The sequence below is a fragment of the Oncorhynchus gorbuscha genome, unplaced genomic scaffold (assembly GCF_021184085.1).
Source record: "Oncorhynchus gorbuscha isolate QuinsamMale2020 ecotype Even-year unplaced genomic scaffold, OgorEven_v1.0 Un_scaffold_2251, whole genome shotgun sequence".
Taxonomy (NCBI): domain Eukaryota; kingdom Metazoa; phylum Chordata; class Actinopteri; order Salmoniformes; family Salmonidae; genus Oncorhynchus; species Oncorhynchus gorbuscha.
This window is the reverse complement of record NW_025746811.1, coordinates 24,529-52,008: the sequence shown is the minus strand read 5'-3', so window position 1 is coordinate 52,008 and position 27,480 is coordinate 24,529. Positions and strand designations below refer to the sequence as shown.

The window sequence follows — 27,480 nt, the reverse complement described above, 5'->3', positions numbered from 1 at the left end:
ATGTGTCCCCCAGCAGTGGTGCACCACTCTTTTGTTTGTCATTGAACCTCGTGCTGTTTTTATCAAACTTGTCCCACTGGAACATCCAACATTCCATTGGTGATGATTTGAGCAACTTGCTATGAAATAGTTTGACTTGATTTTTGACGTACTTTATTCTATTATATGTATTCAGTTTGAGAGTTATACTTATTCAGTTACACACATGTCTCATCTATGGTTAGAAACTGACTCCAGACCAGACAGACTATTCACTTATCATATCCTGTTGTGTATTCAGTTACACACATGTCTCATCTATGGTTAGAAACTGACTCCAGACCAGACAGACTATTCACTCATCATATCCTGTTGTGTATTCAGTTACACACATGTCTCATCTATGGTTAGAAACTGACTCCAGACCAGACAGACTAGTCACTCATCATATCCTGTTATGTATTCAGTTGCTATCATCGTGTTTCTTATTGCTGCACTGAAGGCATTTCTGTCACAACACAAACTTCACCAAGTAATCAAATTAATCTGGAGTCTTGTTGACAAGCAAACAAACCCAAAACGTCTTTATTCATGATCTCCCCTTCATATCTCTCTCTCTGTATAGTGTAATTCACCACTGGCTGTAGAGGGAAACGTAATTGGGATCAGGGGGAGAGGGAAAATAACTATTAAAGAGAAAGACATTCATGTCGTTTCTCTGTCACCCAGCCTTGGTGAGATGAGTTCCCTGGATGCACCTGGACTAGGGTGAGATTAGTGTGTGTGTGTGTGTGTGTGTGTGTGTGTGTGTGTGTGTGTGTGTGTGTGTGTGTGTGTGTGTGTGTGTGTGTGTGTGTGTGTGTGTGTGTGTGTGTGCGTGTGCGTGTGCGTGTGCGCGTTTGCGTGCGTGCGTGCGTGCGTGCGTGCGTGCGTGCGTGCGTGCGTGCGTGCGTGTGTGTGTGTGTGTGTGTGTGTGTGTGTGTGTGTGTGTGTGTGTGTGTGTGTGTGTGTGTGTGTGCATTGGTATACAGGCCTGATCTCTCTCCTCTTAAACTCATTACTGCGTGGCCTAACAGGAGGCGGTGTGACACCATGTTTTGTAATCCACCATGTTTGGCCACACAGACATTTTCAAACAAGGCGACCAGCTGCACTGCAGGGGAGTGAACAGCATACTGGTCCACGTACTCACCTCAGTTCTCGCTTTCTCTGGAGAAAGGACTGGAACAACACTCCTTGTAGTTCTCCTCTCTTTACCTGTTTCTCTCCATCACGCCTCTCACTAATTCCACATCTCAGTTGAAGGATGAAATTCACCCTTCACACTTTCAGTAGATCTCTGTATTCAATCTTTGTCACTTCCTTACTTAAAACTTCACAACATTTTCTCATCTCATATTTTCTCTTCTCAATCTTTTTTTCATCTCAATATTTTCTCATCTAATTCCTCTTTAAAACATTTATTTGGTGAGTCTAGTTTGTTTTTGTGAAGAGGTGAAGTAAGAGGTTTTTCATGTCTCTCGCTGGTGAAACAGTCATTATCCAGTAGCTGTCGGTCCCTTGGGGCTGTAGACTCCTATCAGGTGTGTTAACATGCTGTGATAAAGAGTGTAGGGAAGGAGAGAGAGAGAGAGAGAAGAAGGGAATGAGGAAGATTGTCAGGTGTTGAATATTCACTCCTCCACCACCTGCTGAGCCTGTGAAGAGAGGATAACCTTTACTTCATTCCAGAGGTGGACTGATCCCTTCTGTTTGTGTGATATGTAAATGAAGAGTGGGAGATGAAATGCTTAGTATAGACCTTCAACTCTTTTCAGTCCTTTACTAGTCCTTATGTTTAGTGACGGTATTACCCTGGACAGCCTCGAAGAGGACGGACCCTTCTGAGCCTGGGTCCTGGTACACTATTAGAAAAAAGGGTTCTTTGGATGTTCCCATTGGAGAACCCTTTTAGGTTCCATGTAGAACCATCTGTGGAAAGGGTTTTACATGAAACCCAAAAGGGCTCTACCTGGAACCAAAAAGGGTTCTTCAAAGGGTTCTCTTATGGGGACAGCCAAAGAACCATTCTAGGTTTTAGATAGCACCTTTTTTTCTAAGAGTAGTAAAGTTTCTTCCTTGTAGGGAATTCATCCCTGTGCTTCTGCTTGTGATTGTTGTTTGGTCGAGGCACGGATACTGTAAAATCACTTTGTGACAACTGCTTTATAAATAGGATTTATTTGATTGGAGCCATGTTAGATAAGGTACATGTGCCAGCACTACCATAAGATAACATTCATTTACATTGCTATGAGTTTCTGTACAACAGCATTCCATCATGTAGTTCTCCTGGGCTAATACTAGCCATACTGATGAAAAACTTTCCTCTTCTTGCTCCATCTCTCCTCTCCATCTCTCCTCTCCTTCTCTCCTCTCGCTCTTTTTCTCTCCAGACATGGGACGCGGTGTGCCGGTGAGGTTGCAGCTGTGGCCAATAACTCCCACTGCATTGTGGGAATTGCATACAATGCACGCATTGGAGGTATAGTATCCTCTCCTCTCCTCTCCTCTCCTCTCCTCTCCTCTCCTCTCCTCTCCTCTCCTCTCCTCTCCTCTCCTCTCCTCTCCTCTCCTCTCCTCTCCTCTCCTCTCCTCTCCTCTCCTCTCCTCTCCTCTCTTCCTCTCCTCTCCTCTCCTCTCTCCTCTCCTCTCCTCTCAGACAGAATTATTCTGCACGTGTGCACCAGATTAACCTTGACTTGTCCTGCTCTGTGTAAGAAGTGTGTGTGAGAGGTGTAATAAGAATGTTTCTCTATCTTGCAGCGCTAAGCTGTGGACATTCATGTGTTCACAAGGCATTAATCCCGGCGGTTTCTGTGATGTCAAATGTCCGGTGTTTTTAATCAAAGGACAGAATCTCACATCCCCTCCCACTGTCTTGTCTTCTCTGCAGCTGTGCTGAAAGCGCAGGCATTTTTGTCTTTCTCCCTCTCTCTTTTTCCATTCATCCATCTCCCTCTTTCTTTGTCTGTCTCTCTCTCTCTCTTTCCATTCATCCATCTCTCTATCTCCCTCTCTCTTTGTCTTTCTCCCTCTCTCTTTTTCCATTCATCCATCTCCCTCTCTCTTTGTATTTCTCTCTCTCTCTTTTTCCATCCATCCATCTCTCTATCTCCCTCTCTCTTTCTTCTCTCACCCCATTGATCCCTTTCTGGTTTTAAACATATTTCTCTCTCTTTCTCTATTTCTTCTCTTTATAACCCTCTCTCTCATCTGCAGATGTCTGGAATGGTACAAGTAGCCTTTACAGTACTATAGTGTAGTGAATGGTACCAGTAGCCTTTACAGTACTATAGTGTAGTGAATGGTACAAGTAGCCTTTACAGTACTATAGTGTAGTGAATGGTACCACTAGCCTTTACAGTACTATAGTGTATAGATGGTAATAGCCTTTACAGTACTATACCAGTAGCCTTTACAGTACTATAGTGTAGTGAATGGTACCACTAGCCTTTACAGTACTATAGTGTAGTAGATGGTACCAGTAGCCTTTACAGTACTATAGTGTAGTGAATGGTATCAGTAGTCTTTACAGTACTATAGTGTAGTGAATGGTACCAGTAGCCTTTACAGTACTATAGTGTAGTGAATGGTACCAGTAGCCTTTACAGTACTATAGTGTAGTGAATGGTACCAGTAGCCTTTACAGTACTATAGTGTAGTGAATGGTATCAGTAGTCTTTACAGTACTATAGTGTAGTGAATGGTACCAGTAGCCTTTACAGTACTATAGTGTAGTGAATGGTACCAGTAGCCTTTACAGTACTATAGTGTAGTGAATGGTACCAGTAGCCTTTACAGTACTATAGTGTAGTGAATGGTATCAGTAGTCTTTACAGTACTATAGTGTAGTGAATGGTACCAGTAGCCTTTACAGTACTATAGTGTAGTGAATGGTACCAGTAGCCTTTACAGTACTATAGTGTAGTGAATGGTACCAGTAGCCTTTACAGTACTATAGTGTAGTGAATGGTACCAGTAGTCTTTACAGTACTATAGTGTAGTGAATGGTACCAGTAGCCTTTACAGTACTATAGTGTAGTGAATGGTACCAGTAGCCTTTACAGTACTATAGTGTAGTGAATGGTACCAGTAGCCTTTACAGTACTATAGTGTAGTGAATGGTACCAGTAGCCTTTACAGTACTATAGTGTAGTGAATGGTACCAGTAGCCTTTACAGTACTATAGTGTAGTGAATGGTACCAGTAGCCTTTACAGTACTATAGTGTAGTGAATGGTACCAGTAGCCTTTACAGTACTATAGTGTAGTGAATGGTATCAGTAGTCTTTACAGTACTATAGTGTAGTGAATGGTATCAGTAGCCTTTACAGTACTATAGTGTAGTGAATGGTATCAGTAGCCTTTACAGTACTATAGTGTAGTGAATGGTATCAGTAGCCTTTACAGTACTATAGTGTAGTGAATGGTACCAGTAGCCTTTACTGTACTATAGTGTAGTGAATGGTACCAGTAGCCTTTACAGTACTATAGTGTAGTGAATGGTATCAGTAGCCTTTACAGTACTATAGTGTAGTGAATGGTACAAGTAGCCTTTACAGTACTATAGTGTAGTGAATGGTATCAGTAGCCTTTACAGTACTATAGTGTAGTGAATGGTATCAGTAGTCTTTACAGTACTATAGTGTAGTGAATGGTACAAGTAGCCTTTACAGTACTATAGTGTAGTGAATGGTACCAGTAGCCTTTACAGTACTATAGTGTAGTGAATGGTACTAGTAGCCTTTACAGTACTATAGTGTAGTGAATGGTACCAGTAGCCTTTACAGTACTATAGTGTAGTGAATGGTACCAGCAGTCTTTACAGTACTATAGTGTAGTGAATGGTACAAGGAGCCTTTACAGTACTATAGTGTAGTGAATGGTATTAGTAGCCTTTACAGTACTATAGTGTAGTGAATGGTACCAGTAGCCTTTACAGTACTATAGTGTAGTGAATGGTACCACTAGCCTTTACAGTACTATAGTGTAGTGAATGGTACCAGTAGCCTTTACAGTACTATAGTGTAGTGAATGGTACCAGTAGTTTTTACAGTACTATAGTGTAGTGAATGGTACCAGTAGCCTTTACAGTACTATAGTGTAGTGAATGATACCAGTAGCCTTTACAGTACTATAGTGTAGTGAATGGTACCAGTAGCTTTTACAGTACTATAGTGTAGTGAATGGTACCAGTAGCCTTTACAGTACTATAGTGTAGTGAATGGTACCAGCAGTCTTTACAGTACTATAGTGTAGTGAATGGTACCAGTAGCCTTTACAGTACTATAGTGTAGTGAATGGTACCAGTAGCCTTTACAGTACTATAGTGTAGTGAATGGTATGCTTGGATAATGGGAAAAATGAGTAGACGTTACTGTGTTCTAACTTCTAGGGTTCTAGGTTCTAGATGGGCTCTAGATTACATCATTTACACAAACCAGTTATTGATGCATGGGCTTGCCTGCCATGCAATATCGTGATGGCTGAAACCCTTTTAGGTTTCATAGTTAGGCTCAACTACATTATATTTCTCCAACACTCATCTTACTCAGTAGAACTGTTGGTTTGGCCTCTGTGGACCCTGTCCCTTTTCATTAATCCCTCCTCTCTGATTTTCCTCATCTGCTTCAAGTCAGTGTATTTGTACTCTCTCTTTCTCTCTCCTCTCTCTCTCCCTCTCTTTTCTTTTCTCAGTCTCTCTCTCGTGCTATCTGTCTCTCTCTCTCTCTATAGTTTGAATTTCTAGCCCTCTCTTTTCTTTCTCTCTCTAATTTTCTCTGTGTTCTCTCTAGGGTGCTATCTGTCTCTCTCTCACCTCTCTTTTCTTTCTGAAACCCTCTTTTTTCTAGTTCTCTCTCTAATTTCTCTCTCTCTCGTGCTATCTGTCTCTCTCTCACTCTCTTTTTTCTCTCTCTCTCAGTGTATTTGCTATCTGTCTCTCTCTCTCTCTCTTTTCTTTTCTCTCTCTCTCTCGTGCTATCTGTCTCTCTCTCACTCTCTTTTCTTTCTCCCTCTCTTTCTCTTTCTCTCTCTATCTTTCTCTCTCTCTCGTGCTATCTGTCTCTCTCTCACTCTCTTTTCTTTTCTCCTCTCGTCTTTTCTCTCTCTCTCTCTTTTTTTCTCTCTCTCGTGCTATCTGTCTCTCTCTCACTCTCTTTTCTTTCTCTCTCTCGTGCTATCTGTCTCTCTCTCACTCTCTTTTCTTTCTCTCTCTCTCGTGCTATCTGTCTCTCTCTCACTCTCTTTTCTTTCTCTCTCTCTTTTCTTTCTCTCTCTCTTTTCTATCTCTCTCTTTTCTTTCTTTCTCTCTCGCACTCTCTCCCCCTTTGGGAACATACTGTTCATTTTTAAATGAGGAGAGGGGTGGATGGAGGAGTGAACTCAATGGAGGGTTGGAGTAGAGTTAGAGGGATGGATGGAGGGGAAAGGGGAAGAGAGAGTCTTGCCGGGGTACAGCGAGTAGAGATCTATCCATGTAACCCAAACACACACTCAAGCATGTGTGCGCACACACACACACACACACACGCACACACGCACACACACACACACACACACACACACACACACACACACACACACACACACACACACACACACACACACACACACACACACACACACACACACACACACACACACACACACACACACACACACACACACACACACACACACACACACACACACACACACACACACACACACACAGTCTTTTGCACACACACACACACACACACAGTCTTTTTCACACACCCTCTCGCCGGCTGTGTTGTTTGACAATAAATATGTGTTTAGAGTGGAAGATAAAGCTGAACCAAACAACAGAGTGAAACTGTGTCTTTGTGCTTCAGTAAAGGGAATACATGTGTCTGCATAGTTTCACATTGGTCCCACATTGGTTCTCTGAGTTCTCAGCGGTCGCCTAGCTGGCAGCAAAGGCTTCTGATTAGAATCATGCCATGTTGACCAGAGTGGGATCTTAATTCTGCCCTCAAACACTTTAGCCCTGTTTCAATTCTATAAAGCGGCATCGTTCGTTGGTTCGTTAGTTTGTTAATTCGTTGTTTTTTTGGTTAGTTGGCTGGTTCTTTCTTTCTTTCCTTCCTTCCTTCCTTTCTTCCTTCCTTGGTGTAATAACTGATCTGACTAATCGTTATCAAAGCTATGTGTAAATATCCTCAACTATAATAGCGCTCAACTATCCAACATGTGTATTTTGAGGGGACCAAGGTAGACTAGCTGTTACTGAAGCTGAACACACACAAACAAAACAAATACGCTGACTCATTCTTTTAAATGGCAAGTCACCTTTGGACACAAATATCTGCTAAATGACCATCTATTTGTTATTGTAAAACACTTTATGACAACGATTTTAAAAAAGTGACTTATAAATGCATTTGATTGGTTGAGCGATTCATTGTTTTATTTATTGATTTATTGATTGGTTGATTGATATTGGTTGTGTAACTGTGAGTAGGTATTCGTATGCTGGATGGTGATGTGACAGATGTAGTAGAGGCGAAGTCCCTCGGTGTCAGACCTGACTACATAGACATCTACAGCGCCAGCTGGGGACCTGACGACGATGGAAAGACTGTGGACGGACCAGGGCCTCTGGCCAAACAGGCCTTCGAGATGGGCATCAAAAAGGTGAAGAATGGTCTATAACCACGTTTACATCCACAGTTTTATGTGAGGAAAGTCATATAGTATTAAAAAAGACTGCTGTGCTGAAAACAGGATGTTTCGATTAAGTTTTCTGAATGCCGACAGATCATCTGTTTGTTTGACATGGTGGGATCTTTTTGTGCAGGTAAAATTCATTTTGCCAGAAATGCTGGTGGAAACGCCTTTATGCGCAAATATTGATATAATAACCATCACATCGAAATAAACTTGGAGTCACGCAATTATATGCTGTGTGGTCCTCCCACTACGACTCAGGAAACCATGTAGTTGATGAGGCTACAGATGAAATAAGTGAACTTCACAGGGTGGTGAAAGTGCACGATGATGAGCTTGATGCTTCTTTCCGTTAAATATCGAGGGTGACATGATGATAGGTGCTTGACTGCCGTTTGACAAATGTAAATATTCTTATCCATAATAATGTCATCATGGAGACGACCCTACCTGCACTGTATCTGTGGGCGCTTGGCTAGAGCACCAAGACCAGAGGAGGCACATTTGCTATTTAACGCAACCGTTTTTGTGTTTAAACTATCTGTAGAGTTGAAAATGTGATGAAAACACATTGAACTTGAGATGTTTATCGGATACCTGAAAACTTAAGCAGAAAGTAAATGTTGTGCACACGAACTCATAACTCACAGATTATTTTGTAGAAACACACCACTGGTGGGAAAATGCGCATATATTCTTAATGTGGATTTTATTTTTTTAATATTCACATGAAAATCTGTTGACAATTGGATGGAAACCTAGTTTATAGCTAATCACACCCTATGTATTGCCCAATGTAGCGCACTACACTACTGTCCATGACACCCCATTCCCTGGGCCATATGGTGCACTACTGATAACCTCCTTTGGGCCATATAGTGCACTACTGATGACCCCCTTTGGGCCATATAGTGCACTACTGATGACCCCCTTTGGGCCATATAGTGCACTACTGATGACCCCCTTTGGGCCATATAGTCCACTACTGATAACCCCCTTTGGGCCATATGATGCACTACTGATAACCTCCTTTGGGCCATATAATGCACTACTGATAACCTCCTTTGGGCCATATAGTGCACTACTGATAACCCAAGTCACCTTTGGACACAAATATCTGCTAAATGACCATCTATTTGTTATTGTAAAACACTTTATGACAATGATTTTAAAAAAGTGACTTATAATGCACTACATATGATGCACTACTGATAACCTCCTTTGGGCCATATAATGCACTACTGATAACCTCCTTTGGGCCATATAGTGCACTACTGATAACCCCCTTTGGGCCATATAGTGCACTACTGATAACCTCCTTTGGGCCATATAGTGCACAACTGATGACCCCCTTCGGGCCATATAATGCACTACTGATGACCCCCTTTGGGCCATATAGTGCACTACTGATGACAACCTTTGGGCCATATAGTGCACTACTGATGACCCCCTTTGGGCCATATAGTGCACTACTGATGACCCCCTTTGGGCCATATAGTGCACTACTTTAGACCAAACATTTAATCAAATGAAACCCAATTGTAGTGCACTACTTTCTTACATGAGTGTTTCAATGACATCCTCCATTCCCTTCCTAGTGTACTACTTTTGACTTGAGCAACTCAAAATACACCCTAGTTCCCATGTAGTGCACTACTCCTGACCAGAGAAACTTTTGATCAGAAAACGTCATGAATATCAGCCTTTGAGGAACATGATTTGCCCAAAATACCTTTTGAAATCAGTGTACAGAACTGCATCACTCAAATTAGATTAGACAGTAACAGGATCTCAATATGAGGCACTTGATTTCAAAAGGTATTTTGGAGCAAATCAATCTACTTAACCGAGTCACTCAAATGAAACGAATAAGGAAATGCAATTCCACTTGTTTAGCGCCCCCAGAAGTACAAAGTCAAATGGTCCTTATTGCTGTGTGGAATTGAACTGGGCCTCAACTCTGTTGAAAAACGGATTGCATTGATTCAGTGGAGCGCTAAGAACACATTACATAACAAAGAGAAAAGTGTTTTTGAGGGGATGTACGAAGCCCATCTACAATGGAGATAGTTTTAACGAGAAAGACGTATTTTTCAAATCAACTTTCAATGTCTACTGATATGCTTTTCACACGATCGTGCTGAACCAAACTGTGCAGACTTGGGTATCTTCTTTTCAAGTTGTATTTCTCAACAACTATGATGGATGAGTAACCAGCTTGATCTTCTCTGTTTAGCTCAGTTGTTCACATCTGTCCCTCTCTCCCTCTCAAACAGGGCCCTAAAGGGTCTGGGCTCTATCTTAGTTCACATCTGTCCCTCTCTCCCTCTCAAACAGGAACCTAAAGGGTCTGGGCTCTATCTTAGTTCACATCTGTCCCTCTCTCCCTCTCAAACAGGGCCCTAAAGGGTCTGGGCTCTATCTTAGTTCACATCTCTCCCTCTCAAACAGGGCCCTAAAGGGTCTGGGCTCTATCTTAGTTCACATCTGTCCCTCTCTCCCTCTCAAACAGGGCCCTAAAGGGTCTGTTCACATCTGGCTCCATCTTAGTTCACATCTGTTCACATCCCTCTCTCCCTCTCAAACAGGAACCTAAAGGATCTGGGCTCCATCTTAGTTCACATCTGTCCCTCTCTCCCTCTCAAACAGGAACCGGAAGGGTCTGGGATCCATCTTTGTTTCTCCCTCTCAAACAGGGAAAGGGTCTGGGCTCTATCGTTCCATCTGGGCTCTCCCCACTGTTCATGTGATGGCTCAAACACCTAAACAGCATCTACACCATCTCCATCTCCAGCACCAAACAGAGAACGGCAACAAGCCCTGGCTCCATCCTGGAGGTCTGCTCCTCCACACTGGCCACCACCCATCAGTTCACATCTGGAGTTCTATGACAGGAAGATAGTAAGTGTCTGGGATCCATCTTTGTTTGGGCGTGTGTGGCGGTCGCCAGGGCGACCACTGTTCATGTGATGGCTACACCAACAGCATCTACACCATCTCCATCTCCAGCACCACAGAGTGCAACAAGCCCTGGTACCTGGAGGTCTGCTCCTCCACACTGGCCACCACCTACAGCAGCGGGGAGTTCTGTGACAGGAAGATAGTAAGTGTGTGTGTGTGTGTGTGCGTGCGTGCGTGCTTGTGTGTGAGTGCAAGCCCTAGTACTTGGAGTTCTGCTCTTCGTGGCAAGTTTTACAGAAGGAAAATAGTTGCGTTTTGATGTGTTGATGTTTAAATCAAGTGTGCCTTTGTCTGCTTTGCCATGGAAGGAAAGCTGTTTAGTTGCAGGGTTACAAACCATAAAAGCCAAGGAACGCTAGTACACATTATTATGGCATCCTTCATTCTGTCAAATGTACATTTACATCTAAGCAGATTAACATTCAGACTGCTATGATACAGTTCAGTGGCCAGACTCAAACACATGCACACACACTCTCACTCTCTTTCAGAAACATGCTATCATTCATTCTGGCATTCACACACACACACACACACACACACACACACACACACACACACACACACACACACACACACACACACACACACACACACACACACACACACACACACACACACACACACACACACACACACACACACACACACACACACACACACACACACACACACACACACACACACACACACACACACACACACACACACACACACACACACACACACACACACACACACACTCACAACACCATCCCCATATCATGTTTTTGATGTCCTCTGGGATAAGGGAATGGTGAAGCGTTGCCAAAGCACAGACATGCCACATCCATCAACTACACACTGTTTTCCCCCAACTACACAGAGATGGCCTCCCCTTACTGGAATTATGACAGCGTCAACAACTTGGAAACAGCTCAAATGTGCTGTTTGTGTTGCTCTTTTTAACAAATATCCACCATCCATTTTAATGAGGAAAGGTTGCTACTGGACTAGGATAATATTTAGCCAGGCTTGTGTTTGACAGAGGAGAGGCATGCTGACCAAGTCACATACGTTGCATGGGACTCAGTCTCTGTGCAATAATAGTGTTTAAGAAGAGTTTTAATGACTACTTCATCTCAGTATAACACACATACAATTATCTGTAAGGTCCCTCAGCTGAGAAGTGCATTTCAAACAGATTCAACCATAAAGACCAGGGAGGTTTTCCAATACTTCACGAAGAATGGTACTTATTGGTAGATGGGTTTTAAAAAGCAGACATTCAATAGCCCTTTGAGCATTGTGAAGTTATTAATTACACATTGGATGGTGTATCAATACACCCAGTCACTACAAAGATACAGGTGTCCTTCCTAACTCAGTTGCCTGAGAGGAAGGAAACCGCTCAGGGATTTAACCATGAGGCCAATGGTGACTTTAAAACAGTCACAGAGTTTAATGGCTGTGATAGGAGAAAACTGAGGATCGATTAACAACATTGTAGTTAATCCACAATACTAACCTAAATGACAGAGTGAATAGAAGGAAGCCTGTACAGAATCAAAAATATTCCAAAACATGCATCCTGTTTGGAATAAGGTACTAAAGTAAAACTGCCAAAAAATTGGCTAAGAAATTAACTTTATGTCCTGAATACTAAGTGTTATGTTTTGGGCAAATCCAGCACATGCCACTGAGTACCACTCTTCATATTTTACAGCATGTTGGTGGCTGCATCATGTTATGGGTCTGCTTGTCATCACCAAGGACTATGGATTTTATAGGATAAAAATAAACGGAATAGAGCTAGGCACAGGCAAAATCCTAGAGGAAAACCTTGTTCCGTCTGCTTTCCAACAGACACTGGAGACAAATTACGGACAATAACCTAAAACACAAGGCCAAATATACACTGGGGGTGCTTACCAAGATTAAAAAGGAAAGCAATTCCACAAATTCACTTTTAACAAGGCACACTTGTTAATTGAAATTAATTCCAGGTGACTACCTCATGAAGCTGGTTGAGAGAATACCAAGAGTGTGCAAAGCTGTCATCACGGCAAAGGGTGGCTACTTTAAAGAATCTCATATATAAAATATATTTTGATAAAATTGTAAAACTTTTCACTGGTACTGTATGTAAATGAGATATTTCTCTATTTCATTTTCATTTGCAAAACAATTATTAGATATAAATATATATTTTTTGCTGATGCAACCTGGTATTCCCATGCCGTCTCCCATCCAAGTACTAACCAGGCCCAAAATTTCTAAAAACTTGTTTTCACTTTGTCATTATGGGGTATTGTTTGTAGATGGGTAAGGGAAAAGAATGATTAAATACATTTTGAATTCAGGCTGTAAAACAACAAAATGTGGAATTAGTCAAGGGGTATGAATACTTTCTGAAGGCCCTGTAAGTAGTTCATTGAATTTTCATAAAATTCAAATGTTTTGCTAGCTTACAGGTAGAGATAAAACAGATAGTGAGTATTTTGTGGGTGGAAACTTGGACAAAAGGTAGATAGGTCTGTGTTTAGAGATGCTATATTGATGGATGCTAGTTACATTAAATGTCAGGGTTGTGTTCACTACATTCCACAAATCTGAAAGTAGTGGATTGGTGGAGGCATAGGCTAGAGTTTTTATTTGTATTTATTTTAGTTTACAGCACCAGGTATTCCAGGCTGTCTCCCATCCAAGTACTAACCAGGCCCGACTCTGCGGAGCTACTGAGATCAGAAAATATCAGGCGTGTTCAGGGTGGTATGGCCTCAAGTGTGTTTCAAAAATAATCATTCTCCCCGAATTACGACCTTGCCTCATCGCTACTCGGGAGAGACCAGTACAACTCCCGTATGGGCTCGGGAGAGACCAGTACAACTCCCGTATGGGCTCGGGAGAGACCAGTACAACTCCCGTATGGGCTCGGAGAGACCAGTACAACTCCCGTATGGGCTCGGGAGAGACCAGTACAATTCCCGTATGGGCTCGGGAGAGACCAGTACAACTCCCGTATGGGCTCGGGAGAGACCAGTACAACTCCTGTATGGGCTCGGGAGAGACCAGTACAATGGGCTCGGGAGAGACCAGTACAACTCCCGTATGGGCTCGGGAGAGACCAGTACAACTCCCGTATGGGCTCGGGAGAGACCAGTACAACTCCCGTATGGGCTCGGGAGAGACCAGTACAACTCCCGTATGGGCTCGGGAGAGACCAGTACAACTCCCGTATGGGAGTTAGCAGATCCCCCAGCATTCAGAGATCCTCGCTTACAATTCTTTAAAATTACAAACTTATAAATGTGCTTACTTAACTTGAAAGCAGTCCAGGGACAAGGAGACGTAAATCCACATTTAGGCTTGGGATACATAGCCATTACCACTAACTGCTAACATAAGCATTTTCTAACAAACCTACAACAGTCAATGTATCCCAAAGTAGAAGTATCCTTCAAAAGCGCGGCATTACGTGGTAAAAAAAACTATCTGGTCCAAATAATCTCTAACTGCAAATATTAGAGGTTGGTAGCAGGGGCATAGGTGAACACAACAAGTGTGTCTTGCTGTTTCTCATTGACTGCTTCCAAGGTAAAGAAACTAAATGTAATATGCAATTTTGTAATTTGGGTGAACTATCCCTTTAAGGCCCTGGTGTGATAACTCTGGGGGGGGGCTCTGACCTCCTGGGCTCAGGGGCCATATTTGTCAAGATGCTTGATACAGCCCTCTGGGGCTGTGGATCCTGTACCTCTCGCTGCCCCCTCCCCTGCCTATGGTCTAGACCCACACTGTGGGTGTCCTGGTTAGTTTTACAGGGACCAAATTGAGAATAATATTTAGTGAGTTGAGCAGAAGCTGAACCTGTGGCCCCAGTCCAGTACACATGGTAGGGCAGTGGTGGTATTTGGTATTTATTAGGATCCCCATTAGCCACTGCAAAAGCAGCTACTCTTCCTGGTGGTGGGTGGCAGGGTTTACGGTGAGGTTCTGCCCTTCCCCCCTCACCCATCTGTCATGTACTTTAACAAGCCTTGGCTATGTGCTCCCTGCTCCGGCATCCAACAGTCAATTGGTCTTTCCTCGCCAAGAGTCCCAAATAGCCTCCACTCATTGCTGTCTCCTTGCCGCCATTACTATTGATTTGGGAGAATGTCATATGTGAGTGAGAGTGTAGTGGCAAAGGGAACAAGAAAAGGAAGCTGCATAAGAGTATTAGGACATAACCCAAGATGCCAAAAACAAGTTCCTGTACTTAGTCATTATTATGTCATCACTACTGTAAATAACTGTAAATATTACTGTAAATAGAATGTATGTTGTATTGATATAGTTTGTGTGTCTCGACAGGCAACTGATTGTACAGTGCATTGTGTGGTTTAGGGAACACATTTCTGAGTGTCAGTCTTTGCGGCAGTCATTCTATCTCAAGAAGAAATGAATGTAAAGAAAGTGGTTTTCCCTTCTGTCAGGTGACCACAGACCTGCGGCAGCGATGTACTGATGGCCACACTGGTACCTCTGTGTCGGCTCCCATGGTGGCTGGGGTCATCGCTCTCACTCTGGAGGCCAAGTCAGTACCCCTCTCTCTCTACCCTATCCCTCCATCCCTCTCTCTCTCTGCACTATCCCTCCATCCCTCTCTCTCTCTACACTATCCCTCCATCCCTCTCTCTCTCTGCACTATCCCTCCATCCCTCTCTTCTCTAGACTATCCCTCCATCCCCTCTCTCTCTACCCTATCCCTCCATCCCTCTCTCTCTCTACACTATCCCTCCATCCCTCTCTCTCTCTACACTATCCCTCCATCCCTCTCTCTCTCTACACTATCCCTCCATCCCTCTCTCTCTCTAGACTATCCCTCCATCCCTCTCTCTCTCTACCCTATCCCTCCATCCCTCTCTCTCTCTACACTATCCCTCCATCCCTCTCTCTCTCTACACTATCCCTCCTATCCCTCCAATCCCTCCATCCTCTCTCTCTAGACTATCCCTCCATCCCTCTCTCTCTCTACACTATCCCTCCATCCCTCTCTCTCTCTACACTATCCCTCCATCCATCTCTCTCTCTACACTATCCCTCCATCCCTCTCTCTCTCTAGACTATCCCTCCATCCCTCTCTCTCTCTACACTATCCCTCCATCCCTCTCTCTCTCTACCCTATCCCTCCATCCCTCTCTCTCTCTACACTACCCCTCCATCCCTCTCTCTCTCTACACTATCCCTCCATCCCTCTCTCTCTCTACACAATCCCTCCATCCCTCTCTCTCTCTACCCTATCCCTCCATCCCTCTCTCTCTACACTATCCCTCCATCCCTCTCTCTCTACCCTATCCCTCCATCCCTCTCTCTCTTTACCCTATTCCCCCATCCCGCTCTCTCTCTCTCTCTACCCTATCCCTCCATCCCTCTCTCTCTACACTATCCCTCCATCCCTCTCTCTCTACACTATCCCTCCATCCCTCTCTCTCTCTACACTATCCCTCCATCCCCCTCTCTCTCTACACTATCCCTCCATCCCTCTTTCTCTTTACCCTATTCCCCCATCCCGCTCTCTCTCTCTACCCTATCACTCCATCCCTCTCTCTCTCTACACTATCCCTCCATCCCTCTCTCTCTCTCTACACTATCCCTCCATCCCCCTCGCTCTCTACACTATCCCTCCATCCCTCTCTCTCTCTACACAATCCCCCCATGCCTCTCTCTCTCTACCCTATCCCCCCTTCTCTCTCTCTACCATATCCATCCATCCCTCTCTCTCTCTACCCTATCCCTATCCCTCCATCCCTCTCTCTCTACCATATCCCTCCATCCCTCTCTCTCTCTACCCTATCCCCCATCCTTCTCTCTCTACCCTATCCCTCCATCCCTCTTTCTCTCTCTACCCTATCCCTCCATCCCTCTCTCTCACTACCCTATCCCCCATCCCTCTCTCTCTACCCTATCCCTCCATCCCTCCTTCTCTCTCTACCCTATCCCTCCATCTCTCTTTCTCTCTCTACCCTATCCCTCCATCCCTCTTTCTCTCTCTACCCTATCCCTCCATCCCTCTCTCTCACTACCCTATCCCCCATCCCTCTCTCTCTACCCTATCCCTCCATCCCTCTTTCTCTCTCTACCCTATCCCTCCATCCCTCTTTCTCTCTCTACCCTATCCCTCCACCCCTCTTTCTCTCTCTACCCTATCCCTCCAGCCCTCTCTCTCTACCCTATCCCTCCATCCCCCTCTCTCTCTCTCTCTCTACCATATCCCTCCATCCCTCTCTACTCTACCCTATCCCTCCATCCCCCTCTCTCTACACTATCCCTCCATCCCTCTCTACTCTACCCTATCCCTCCATCCCTCTCTACTCTACCCTATCCCTCCATCCCTCTCTCTCTACACTATCCCTCCATCCCTCTCTCTCTACCCTATCCATTCATCCCTCTCTCTCTACACTATCCCTCCATCCCTCTCTCTCTACACTATCCCTCCATCCCTCTCTCTCTACCCTATCCCTCCATCCCTCTCTCTCTACCCTATCCCTCCATCCCTCTCTCTCTACCCTATCCCTCCATCCCTCTTTCTCTCTCTACCCTATCCATTCATCCCTCCTTCTCTCTCTAACCTATCCATCTCTCTTTCTCTCTCTATCCTATCCCTCCATCCCTCTCTCTCTACCCTATCCCTCCATCTCTCTCTCTCTACCCTATCCCTCCATCTCTCTCTCTCTAACCTATCCCTCCATCTCTCTTTCTCTCTCTATCCTATCCCTCCATCCCTCTCTCTCTATCCTATCCCTCCATCCCTCTCTCTCTACCCTATCCCTCCATCTCTCTCTCTACCCTATCCCTCCACCTCTCTTTCTCTCTCTACCCTATCCCTCCATCTCTCTCTCTACCCTATCCCTCCACCTCTCTTTCTCTCTCTACCCTATCCCTCCATCCCTCTTTTCTTGTTTCTGTCTACCGTCTGTCTGTCCGTCTGTCTGATTAGACCTTTCAGTGACATCTGTCCTGTCAAGGAGGTCTTATCTTGACGTTGCACAGACTCTGGAGTCTCAACATCGTGGCATTTTTCTCATAACTGGTTCATTACTGTGTAAGGACATCCCTTTCCAGGGTCCACATTCTTTTAGGAGAACGGTTCATGGGATGTTTTGGCACGTACGCCAAACGCACGCATCACACACATACATTTGAGCTGAGGAACTCAGGTAGTAGCAGGGGTGATTTGTGTTCACACCTTCAGTAGCTCTGCACCTGTGGATCAGGGACTATTAGACTATTCCCACGTCTGTAGATAACAGAGAATAATTGAAGATAATAATAGATGGAATACTAACTAGATGTGTTAATGGTGTTCTATCTTACTGCTGTTACTGGGTCATGTAGCTCATAGTTGTCTCCTAGACAGTGGGAGGAGCCCCGGATATAGACTATGTGCGTAATACTAATAATTATAAAGTGGGAGGAGCCCCGGATATAGACTATGTGCGTAATACTAATAATTATAAAGTGGGAGGAGCCCCGGATATAGACTATGTGCGTAATACTAATAATTATAAAGTGGGAGGAGCCCCGGATATAGACTATGTGCGTAATACTAATAATTATAAAGTGGGAGGAGCCCCGGATATAGACTATGTGCGTAATACTAATAATTATAAAGTGGTTGGAGCCCCGGATATAGACTATGTGCGTAATACTAATAATTATAAAGTGGTTGGAGCCCCGGATATAGACTATGTGCATAATACTGATAATTATAAAGTGGGAGGAGCCCCGGATATAGACTATGTGCGTAGTACTAATAATTATAAAGTGGGAGGAGCCCCGGATATAGACTATGTGCGTAATACTAATAACTATAAAGTGGAAGGAGCCCCGGATATAGACTATGTGCGTAATACTCAATTATAAAGTGGGAGGAGCCCCGGATATAGACTATGTGCGTAATACTAATAATTATAAAGTGGGAGGAGCCCCGGATATAGACTATGTGCGTAATACTAATAATTATAAAGTGGGAGGAGCCCCGGATATAGACTATGTGCGTAATACTAATAATTATAAAGTGGGAGGAGCCCCGGATATAGACTATGTGCGTAATACTAATAATTATAAAGTGGGAGGAGCCCCGGATATAGACTATGTGCGTAATACTAATAATTATAAAGTGGGAGGAGCCCCGGATATAGACTATGTGCGTAATACTAATAATTATAAAGTGGGAGGAGCCCCGGATATAGACTATGTGCGTAATACTCAATTATAAAGTGGGAGGAGCCCCGGATATAGACTATGTGCGTAATACTAATAATTATAAAGTGGGAGGAGCCCCGGATATAGACTATGTGCGTAATACTCAATTATAAAGTGGGAGGAGCCCCGGATATAGACTATGTGCGTAATACTCAATTATAAAGTGGGAGGAGCCCCGGATATAGACTATGTGCGTAATACTAATAATTATAAAGTGGGAGGAGCCCCGGATATAGACTATGTGCGTAATACTAATAATTATAAAGTGGGAGGAGCCCCGGATATAGACTATGTGCGTAATACTAATAATTATAAAGTGGGAGGAGCCCCAGATATAGACTATGTGCGTAATACTAATAATTATAAAGTGGGAGGAGCCCCGGATATAGACTAGGTGCGTAATACTAATAATTATAAAGTGGGAGGAGCCCCGGATATAGACTATGTGCGTAATACTCAATTATAAAGTGGTTGGAGCCCTGAATGCTGACAGGCTGACAGCCGTGGTAGATCACGGGTTTGACAATACATGCATTTTTACTGCTCTAATTATGTGCTTAATACACAATTAGACAATGATACACAATGATACGACTGCAGAATGGGGTACATTTGATCGCTCTACATCAGATTTTAATGAGCGATTGATCTTCTAAATGATTTAAATGAAGTAAAACGTCAAACTATTTGTGAGTGGCTTGTGCAAATCCATTTGACTTATTTCTATAGTTTTCTACTTTTGGCCAAACTGTATAAGGAAAACAATATGGGTAAACAGCTGTCATTTCTTACTGCCTTCTTTGTGATTCTCTTAAGACCTGGGCACAAACCACAAGCTAAGTCATGAAAACGGGATGTATTGGGTCGTGTTCATCAGGGCACGCTGCAACACATTTATTTATGTTGTTCCAGCCCATTGGTCAGCTGGAGAGATATCCAGCACCTGCTGGTCAAGACGTCCAGGCCTGTCCACCTGAAGGCCAACGACTGGAAGACCAACGCAGCCGGACACAGAGGTAGCTACAGTACAATGGACTCCTCCTGTACCAGTGGAGGCTGGTGGAGGGAGAGATTGGGAGGACAGGCATTTTTCCTCCACCAGCCTCCGCTGTCTTATACTGTATGGCAGTGTTCGTTAACTTGGTCCTTCAGAGATCCCCCAGCATTCAGAGATCCCCCAGTATTCAGAGATTCCCCAGCATTCAGAGACCCACCAGCATTCAGAGATCCCCCAGCATTCAGAGACCCATCAGCATTCAGAGATCCCCCCCCCAGCATTCAGAGACCCACCAGCATTCAGAGATCCCCCAGCATTCAGAGATCCCCCAGCATTCAGAGATCCCCCAGCATTCAGAGATCCCCAGAATTCAGAGATCCCCCAGCATTCAGAGACCCATCAGCATTCAGAGATCCCCCCAGCATTCAGAGACCCACCAGCATTCAGAGATCCCCCAGCATTCAGAGATCCCCCAGCATTCAGAGACCCACCAGCATTCAGAGATCCCCCCAGCATTCAGAGATACCCCACCATTCAGAGATCCCCCAGCATTCAGAGATCCCCCAGCATTCAGAGATCCCCAGCATTCAGAGACCCGCCAGCATTCAGAGATACCCCAGCATTCAGAGATCCCTCAGCATTCAGAGATACCCCAGCATTCAGAGATACCCCAGCATTCAGAGATACCCCAGCATTCAGAGATCAGCATTCAGAGATACCCCAGCATTCAGAGATCCCTCAGCATTCAGAGATACCCCAGCATTCAGAGATACCCCAGCATTCAGAGATCCCTCAGCATTCAGAGATACCCCAGCATTCAGAGATACCCCAGCATTCAGAGATACCCCAGCATTCAGAGATCCCTCAGCATTCATACCCCAGCATTCAGAGATACCCCAGCATTCAGAGATACCCCAGCATTCAGAGATCAGCATTCAGAGATACCCCAGCATTCAGAGATCCCTCAGCATTCAGAGATACCCCAGCATTCAGAGATACCCCAGCATTCAGAGATACCCCAGCATTCAGAGATCCCTCAGCATTCAGAGATACCCCAGCATTCAGAGATACCCCAGCATTCAGAGATACCCCAGCATTCAGAGATCCCTCAGCATTCAGAGATACCCCAGCATTCAGAGATCCCTCAGCATTCAGAGATACCCCAGCATTCAGAGATCCCTCAGCATTCAGAGATACCCCAGCATTCAGAGATCCCTCAGCATTCAGAGATACCCCAGCATTCAGAGATACCCCAGCATTCAGAGATACCCCAGCATTCAGAGATCCCTCAGCATTCAGAGATACCCCAGCATTCAGAGATCCCCCAGCATTCAGAGATACCCCAGCATTCAGAGATACCCCAGCATTCAGAGATACCCCAGCATTCAGAGATACCTCAGCATTCAGAGATCCCTCAGCATTCAGAGATACCTCAGCATTCAGAGATACCTCAGCATTCAGAGATCCCTCAGCATTCAGAGATACCCCAGCATTCAGAGATCCCTCAGCATTCAGAGATCCCTCAGCATTCAGAGATACCCCAGCATTCAGAGATCCCTCAGCATTCAGAGATACCCCAGCATTCAGAGATCCCTCAGCATTCAGAGATCCCTCAGCATTCAGAGATCCCTCAGCATTCAGAGATACCCCAGCATTCAGAGATCCCTCAGCATTCAGAGATACCTCAGCATTCAGAGATACCTCAGCATTCAGAGATCCCTCAGCATTCAGAGATACCCCAGCATTCAGAGATCCCTCAGCATTCAGAGATACCCCAGCATTCAGAGATCCCTCAGCATTCAGAGATACCCCAGCATTCAGAGATCCCTCAGCATTCAGAGATCCCTCAGCATTCAGAGATACCCCAGCATTCAGAGATCCCTCAGCATTCAGAGATCCCTCAGCATTCAGAGATCCCTCAGCATTCAGAGATACCCCAGCATTCAGAGATCCCTCAGCATTCAGAGATACCTCAGCATTCAGAGATCCCTCAGCATTCAGAGATACCCCAGCATTCAGAGATCCCTCAGCATTCAGAGATCCCTCAGCATTCAGAGATCCCTCAGCATTCAGAGATACCCCAGCATTCAGAGATACCCCAGCATTCAGAGATCCCTCAGCATTCAGAGATCCCTCAGCATTCAGAGATACCCCAGCATTCAGAGATCCCTCAGCCATTGCACATATTTGTTCTGTTCCAGCACTCGTGTTGGTTTATGATTTCTACATAATTGCTCGCCTTTGACTCACACTGTAGAGCTTAGTGGGTGTGTGTATGTACGTGTGAGTGTGTGTGTTTGATTAGGGCTGGTACCTCTCATCACTTCACCTGGAGAGGAAGGTGTAACATTGAACTGTTTGGTATAAATCCATCAGCTGTGTAGTAGTTACACCAGTTCAGGTTATGCTTCCTCCCCGCCCTCCCCCGGAATTAAAGAAAGGAAAACAGAAAATTGGAATGTAATCATTTAGGGCAGCTTTCTCTTTAGAAGCTTCACTCATCCATTTAGACACAGGTCTAACTCCTTCTCATCTCTCTCTCTCTCTCTCTCTCTCTCTCTCTCTCTCTCTCTCTCTCTCTCTCTCTCTCTCTCTCTCTCTCTCTCTCTCTCTCTCTCTCTCTCTCTCTCTCTCTCTCTCTCTCTCTCTCTCTCAGTGAGTCACCTGTATGGCTTTGGGCTGGTGGATGCGGAGGGTATGGTGGTGGAGGCTAAGAAGTGGAGGAGTGTTCCTACCCAGCACACCTGTACTAGGATGTCTGAACGACGTACCAGGTGAGGAAGATGCGCCCTACCGGTAATGTGGTTCCCTTTGTGCCAAGACAACCTGTAACGTTCGGAAAACATTTGAAAGAATGTTCAAATACCCATTCAGGAGGGCTGTGGTATATTTGGTGAAGCATTCAGAATGTTTCAGATATAACTCTTAATGAATAGAGCTCAAACAATTCCTTGTTCTACTGGACACACACACACACACACACACACACACACACACACACACACACACACACACACACACACACACACACACACACACACACACACACACACACACACACACACACACACACACACACACACACACACACACACACACACACACACACACACACACACACACACACACACACACAGTTTATTTTCATCAGGAGGATATAGTCAGTAATTGGAGAATGTCTACACATGATGAGCTCATAGCAGGCTGTTGAAGATGTGTAGCGTCTAGGTGTTTATGAAGCACATAGAGGCACTGACTATTATTATTATATATTATAAGATAATAAAAACAGAGTCGTTTAACGCCGGATGAACTTGTCTACACCTTAACCTTCAGCTAGTTGCAAAACACTTTATATTTTCTTTGGAGTGGAAATCATCAGAGTGGATCCAGGGGTATGTGAGGTGTGTGCGCGGGTGTTTAAGTGTGTGTGTGCGGGTGTTTAAGTGTGTGTGTGCGGGTGTTTAAGTGTGTGTGTGCGGGTGTTTAAGTGTGTGTGTGCGGGTGTTTAAGTGTGTGTGTGCGGGTGTTTAAGTGTGTGTGTGTGTGTGTGTTTGTTTTTGTTTGTGTGAGTGCACTATTTTTGAGCCCTGGGGCGGCAGGGTAGCCTAGTGGTTAGAGCGTTGGACTAGAAACCGAAAGGTTGCAAGTTCAAATCCCAGAGCTGACAAGGTACAGATCTGTCGTTCTGCCCCTGAACAGGCAGTTAACCCACTGTTGCTAGGTCATCATTGAAAATAAGAATTTGTTCTTAACTGACTTGCCTAGTAAAATAAAGGTAAAGAAATAAAATATAGTGCATTATGTTTCATCCCTACAAAGTACATGTAATCCTTATTCTCTATATAATGCACTACTTTTGATCCCTATAACCTATAGGAGATAAAACTGGATCCATCGAGGGTCACTGACTGCCTGGCTGCCATCCACTTGACTTGAGAGAAACAAATGGCTGTTGTTTGTTTATGTAACGATGTGAAGATGTCATTCCTTTCCCAAACAGCCAGAGAATAAGAAGTGTAAACTGGCTCAGCATCCGGCCAAAAACCCACTCAGAAGTTAGTCGTGGACACATAGGGAGACACTTTGCATTTAAAGGGGAAATCAGCAGTTGCTACATCCATTTTTGGACTGATATGTACCCATTGATTCTTGAATAATAGAACATATGCCTCATGAGCTTAGATCAACTGTTGTACCCCATCAGCACCCAAAATATAAGCTTGTTTTACACCAATGTTTGTCAACAATGTAAATGTAAACAAACACGATATAGCCTTAAAACATGGTTAAAACAATAATGTGGATATCATGGATGGTCAGTCCTTGCATCCATAGCACTGTTTATGGTTTTAATTCATTACAACTCTCCAGCTCCATCCCTCAGCTTTTTTAACAGAAAAATGGTTAGTTTCTACTGCTGATTGCCCCTTTAATGGTTCATTTCAAAGACCACTGGTTTTTACACTGCCAAAAACGCTCAAAAGAGGGGAAATATCAAACGCTGTGTGCTTCTTTCCATTCCCTTATCATAGGATTGACTCCTACTCTGCCAAGTTTGACAATGGACCGAGCTGAGTCGTGTTAGCTATCATCACCATGGTGCTGTTGTGCCTGGCACAAACTGGGGGACACTTTTAACGGGTGCACAGGGGAGCTGCTGGGTTATTTGTGTCACTATGTTCTGGTACTGCAGCTGTGGCACTAATGTCCCATTTGAACAGAGAATAGTTTCTCATCCTCCCTAGACGTTGCTCCTGAGATGCACAGGGATCAGAGGGGAGGATGGCTTGTGTGTGTGTGTGTGTGTGTGTGTGTGTGTGTGTGTGTGTGTGTGTGTGTGTGTGTGTGTGTGTGTGTGTGTGTGTGTGTGTGTGTGTGTGTGTGTGTGTGTGTGTGTGTGTGTGTGTGCGTGCGCGTGCGCGTGCGCGTGTGCGTGTGCGTGTGTGTGTGTGTGTGTGTACGTGTGCGTGTGCGTGTGCGTGCGCCTGAGCGCCTGTGTGTGTTTTTCCATGGGCCAGAACCTCTCAACTTATTCCTGCCACACAAAACCCATACAGATCCCTGGTTGGTTGCATGTGGGTGAGAACAGCAAATGAGTAAAGCAAGAACTACAATTAGCTACACAAAATGGTGATCCTGTGTATTTGCAGAGCAAAAATATGCAGACGTGTTATTTTAACCAGTTTAATGGAACTAAATGTACACTACAATTCAGAAGTTTGGGGTCACTTAGAAATGTCATTTTTGTCCATTTTTTGTCCATTAAAATAACATCAAATTGATCAGTAATACAGTGTAGACATTGTTAATGTTGTAAATGACTATTGTAGCTGGAAACAGCTGATTTTGTAAACTGAATATCTTCATAGGCGTACAGAGGCCCATTATCAGCAACCATCACTCCTGTGTTCCAATGGCACATTGTGTTAGCTAATCCAAGTTTATAATTTTAAAAGGCTAATTGATCATTAGAAAACCCTTTTGCAAATATGTTAGCATGGCAATAAAACTGGCCTTCTTTAGACTAGTTGAGTATCTGGAGCATCAGCACTTGTGGGTTCGATTACGGGCTCAAAATGTCCAGAAACAAATCAACTTTCTGCTGAAACTCATCAGTCTATTCTTGTTCTGAGAAATGAAGGCTATTTCATGCAAGAAATTGTCAAGAATCTGAAGATCTCATACAACACTGTGTACTACTCCCTTCACAGAACAGCTCAAACTGGCTCTAACCAGAATAGAAAGAGGAGTGGGAGGCCCCGGTGCACAACTGAGCAAGAGGAAAGTACATTAGTGTCTAGTTTGAGAAACAGACGCCTCACACGTCCTCGACTGGCAGCTTCATTAAATAGTACCCGCAAAACACCAGTCTCAAAGTCAACAGTGAAGAGGCGACTCCGGGATGCTGGCCTTCTAGGCAGAGTTCCTCTGTCCAGTCTCAACATCAACAGTGAAGAGGCGACTCCAGGATACTGGCCTTCTAGGCAGAGTTCCTCTGTCCAGTCTTAACATCAACAGTGAAGAGGAACTCCGGGATGCTGGCCTTCTAGGCAGAGTTCCTCTGTCCAGTCTCAACATCAACAGTGAAGAGGGACTCCGGGATGCTGGCCTTCTAGGCAGAGTTCCTCTGTCCAGTCTCAACATCAACAGTGAAGAGGGACTCCGTGATGCTGGCCTTCTAGGCAGAGTTCCTCTGTCCAGTCTCAACGTCAACAGTGAAGAGACGACTCCGTGATGCTGGCCTTCTAGGCAGAGTTCCTCTGTCCAGTCTCAACGTCAACAGTGAAGAGGAGACTCCGGGATGCTGGCCTTCTAGGCAGAGTTCCTCTGTCCAGTCTCAACATCAACAGTGAAGAGGCGACTCCGTGATGCTGGCCTTCTAGGCAGAGTTCCTCTGTCCAGTCTCAACATCAACAGTGAAGAGGCGACTCCGTGATGCTGGCCTTCTAGGCAGAGTTCCTCTGTCCAGTCTCAACGTCAACAGTGAAGAGGAGACTCCGGGATGCTGTCCTTCTAGGTAGAGTTCCTCTGTGTTCTTTTGCCCATTTTAATCTTTTCTTTTTATTGGCCAGTCTGAGATATGGCTTTTTCTTTGCAACTCTGCCTAGAAGGCCAGCATCCCGGAGTCCCTCTTCACTGGAATGTAAATAAATTACCAGTGCTTTCTCGCTGGTCACACACTGGTTGAATCAATTTTTCCGCATCATTTCAATGGAATTACGTTGAACCAATGTGGAATAGACGTTGAATTGACCTCTGTGCCCAGTGCGATGTGCTTTTATGGTCTGTCCTACACTCTTAGAAAAAGGTTCCAAAATGGTGCTTTGGCTGTTCCCATATGAGAACCCTTTTTGGTTTCTGGTAGAACTCTTTTTGGTTTCAGGTAGAACCCTTTTGGGTTTCATGTAGAAAGGGTTCTATCTGGAACCCAAAAGTGTTCTACCCGGAACCAAAAATGTTTCTTCAAAGGGTTCTCCTATGGGGACAGCCGAAGAACCATTTTAGGTTCCAGGTAGCACTTTTTTTCTACGAGTGTAGGAAGTCAGTTAGCCAATGATATGTGACAGTAATTAAATTTAATATTGGCTGCTTTCTATTCATTCTGTCACTGCCCGGGTACTTCCCTTAGTAACACAACTCTCCTCTAACACCCCATGCAGTCTATAATACAGTCCACATTTGTCTAATACAGTCCTTACAGAAAAGGGTGGCTTTTAGGGTAGCAGTATGTTTCACATGTCTGGTTGTCTTTGATTTGTGAGTGGCCCCAGGCTTGCATAACAGTGAAACATACTGCTTCTGACTCAGTCCTTCACAGAAAAACAGGAAGGAAAGAGAAAACATTGCTTTGATTCGAGAAAACCATTTTTTTTTTTAACATTCACCACTTTGCAATGGAGACACATTGAATAGGTTCAGAGCTTACTTTTTCTCAAGGATGTTCAAGGCAATCTTCTTGTTTAGAAAATCATTTTTGAAAGGCTTTAATATATTATCTTCACATTTCAATAGAAGCTTTCACAGAAAGTTATTCTTAAATTGAAATGCAATACTTGAGATGCTTTTTCTACCTCTTTC

General features: G+C 44.4%; 1 pseudogene; it reads left to right on the top strand.

The window, feature by feature from the left end:
- Nucleotides 1-27,480, top strand: part of LOC124025446 — a 76,691-nt pseudogene that overhangs the window by 28,287 nt on the left and 20,924 nt on the right.